This window comes from Psammomys obesus, unplaced genomic scaffold, assembly GCF_907164565.1.
Source record: "Psammomys obesus unplaced genomic scaffold, mPsaObe1.curated_primary_1811, whole genome shotgun sequence".
Taxonomy (NCBI): Eukaryota; Metazoa; Chordata; class Mammalia; order Rodentia; family Muridae; genus Psammomys; species Psammomys obesus.
The window spans coordinates 10,152,189-10,155,536 of NW_026592118.1; positions in this window are offsets into that span (position 1 = coordinate 10,152,189).

Genomic DNA, 3,348 nt, shown 5'->3' on the forward strand with positions numbered 1-3,348 from the left:
TCGCCCCAGCCCTGTGTTGATTCATTTAAAGTTGTATTTCTAGAAGCAAAGCACTTGAGAACTGTGTTATTGCTCAAGGCTGATCTCAACCGACCCAACTGTCCTGTGTGAAGTGACTGCCATTCCGCTGGTGACTTCTGTTTCCTTCCCTCCATGCCTGCATTCTTCCTTTCCTCCCATGCCCCTCCATCACTGCTTCCCTCTCTCGCTCTGGCTCACAAGCATTTACAGCCTAGTGCCCCTCCCACCATGATTAATCTTCTTTGCCAAATTGACTGGGTTTGGCATCACCTGAGAGACACACCTGTGAGGCTCTTCTTAGAGAGGTGTAATTGAAGAGGGAGACCTACCTGGATGTGAGTGGTTCCACCCCAGGGGTTGAAGTCCCAGACAGAATAAAAAGGGGAAGGGAGAAAGGATCTGAAGGCCAGCCCTCATCTTTGCTTCCTGTTGCTCTGTCCTTTCCTTGGCATGATGGGCTGCATTTCTCTGAACTCCAAGGCAATACAAACCCTTCCTCCCTTCAGCTGCTTTGTAAGATATCTGGGCACAATCATAAGGAAGACAGAAAGATGCAGCAAGCAGTTCATGTCTGGGATAATTTTTGGTATCCCTGTGATAGTGGACAGTCTGACATTGTCAGGGGAACTTGGAGTGGCATGCCTCTGAGTCATGGCCAGGTGGGACCAATTGGACCATAAGAACAGGATTGGTACCTTTACTGGGCTCTCCCACGGACCTTCAGGCCCACAGGTGTGTGATGTGTTAATTGACTCCTCACCACCGGCCTTCTTGGCAGAGACATCTGTGATCTGGAGTGGCGCCTGATAGGTAGGGGCAGTGCCTGCTCCCTGGCGTGATGTTTGGTGGCAGCGCCTGGCAACATTCCAGCACAGGGGCTGATGACCTTTCATTGACGCTAATGCTCCTCTTAACCTCAATTGAGAATAATAAAACATTGATTTGGTTTTGAAACCTCTGACTGTTGCAGGACATGTTTGTACAGAACCAGATCCTCTGATCTAGGGTCTGCTAAACTTGATCTTTTTTCTAGGAGGGGAAGAATTGATTTTCTCAAAATCTTTGGCATGTCTTTTCTATCTATAGTCAACAGGAGGCACTCTGAAGGGCGAAATAGATTAATTTGTTTTAAGAAATAATCAGCAGCTGGGTGAGGTGGCCCATGCTTATAATCCCAGAACTTGGGGAGGCAGAGGATGCAGATCTTTGTAAGTTCAAGGCCAGCCTGGTCTACAAAGTGAGTCTAGGACAGCCAAGGCCACACAGAGAAACACTGTCGAAGAAGAAGAAGAAGAAGAAGAAGAAGAAGAAGAAGAAGAAGAAGAAGGAATCAGCCAGGGTCAGGCCTATCATTCTAATACTCAGGATGCTAAGGCAAGAGAATCAGAAATGGAAAGCAAACCTCAGCTATGTAGCCCAGTTTGAGACCAACCTGAGCTACATGAGACCCTGTCTCAAAGACATACAAATAAGAAAAAGGAAAAATAAGGATTCAGATGTTTTAAGGAAATGTATCTAAGTATTAGTTATTTGTACGTGTGTGGGCCTGCATGACTTTATATGCACCACATGTATGCAAGGAGTCCATGGAGACCAGGAGAAGGTGTCAGATCCCCTGGAACTGGAATTACAGGCAGTTAGAAGTCACCTGATGTGGGCACTGGGAACCAAATGCTGGTGCCATGCAAGAGCAGCAAGTACCTTTAGCTGCTGAGCCATCTCTCCAGCCCCTAGATTTGTGAAGCTTTTGTCTTTGAGACAGTCTCACTATGTAGCCCTGGCTAGCCTGGAATCTACTATGTAGACCAGGCTGAACTTGAACTCACAGAGATCCACCTACCTCTGCCTTTCAGTTGCAGGGAGGGAGTGTGTGGCACCACATTCCACTGGCATTTTAGATTTTTATAAAGCAAACCAAAGAAATCCCCTTTTACAATGTATTACTACCTAGGTGCCTGCTGTGCCAATGACTCAGTGCCCTCATATTTCCAGCTTCACGCCTCGCTCATTTTCTCAAGTTGCCAATGGGTGTTCCTGTAATGAATGGAGGTATGGAGCCTTCTATCAGGTTCCTTTTCATCCCTCAATTCCTCTGCTCATTCCCAGGAAGCCAGGCATATCCTTCACGCCACACAGACAAGCCAAGTCCTCTCAGTACCTGTCTCCACCTTCTCTCAGTTCTCTGGGTCTCTAGAGAACAAGACACTTGTACAGAAAGGCTTATGGGGCCCAGAAGGGAAATACATTTTAACAACAACAAAACTGAAGGGGAAACCGGCATGATGCAGTGACCTCTGTCTCCCCTAGTCACTGTTCCCTCATTCTGAGATGTTCAGCCACTAGGGTCTCCGCCCTGCCACTCCAGAATGTATGTTGGCTCTTATCCAAGTGTCCAGGAGGTTCACAGAAGGGCCTCCTTTGGTCCCACACCACTCCTGGGGAAGAGCCTCCCCTCCGAAGATAGCTCTTCAGGAAAGGAGTGCCCTGTTCAGAGCCGTAGCCCAGGAGCCATAGCTCAGTTCTCCAGGTCCAACTGAGATCAGGAGGTTTTAAGTGAAAATGTCCAGAAAAATATGATTCAAGGTTTTAGTTTATGTCTAGTGGGATTAAAAAAAAAAATCTCTGTTCTGTCCATGATGTGAATCATTCTTTATCCAACACTGCCAAAGCCACTCATCATCCTGTTTGTCACCAGGTCGACTGTGGCACACTCAGTGCCATTGCTTTTATGAAACACAAGGATGGTTCAGTGCCTGTGAGGGGAGGCTGGCCACTCATCGATGCCAAAGAGAACCTGTAATGAGCTTCCTTGGGAGAAAAGGTGGGGCCTCTGACCTGCTAAGAAGACCTAGCCTACACCCAGACTCACTGTGAACCTGAGTCTGTAAGCCTAGACCTCAAAATGCAGGGCTTGTGCTCCACATCCCAGAGGCGTAGGTGGCACTGACTGGGAAATCTTTTGAAGAAGAGTGGTCTCTTCTGTTTTTTTATTCAGTCTCTCTCTCTCTCTCTCTCTCTCTCTCTCTCTCTCTTTTTTTGCTTAATTTTTGGAGTTTGCTAAAGATGAACCTTCTGGCCATTAGCTGTCACAGACTCAGGCATGTCTGCTTGCTGTGTGGCCTGCTCTGGGGATCCTATCTTGTGGCACTTCCCTTACCTCTGTTCTTCTGCTGGAAATATTGCCTGATTTCTGGTACTGGATCCTTATTGTGTGTGTGTGTGTGTGTGTGTGTGTGTGTGTGTGTGTGTGTGTGTGTATACAGGACAAAGGACAATATCTGGTGTACTTCACTGTTATTCCTGAAACATCAGATGGCTTTTCCCATC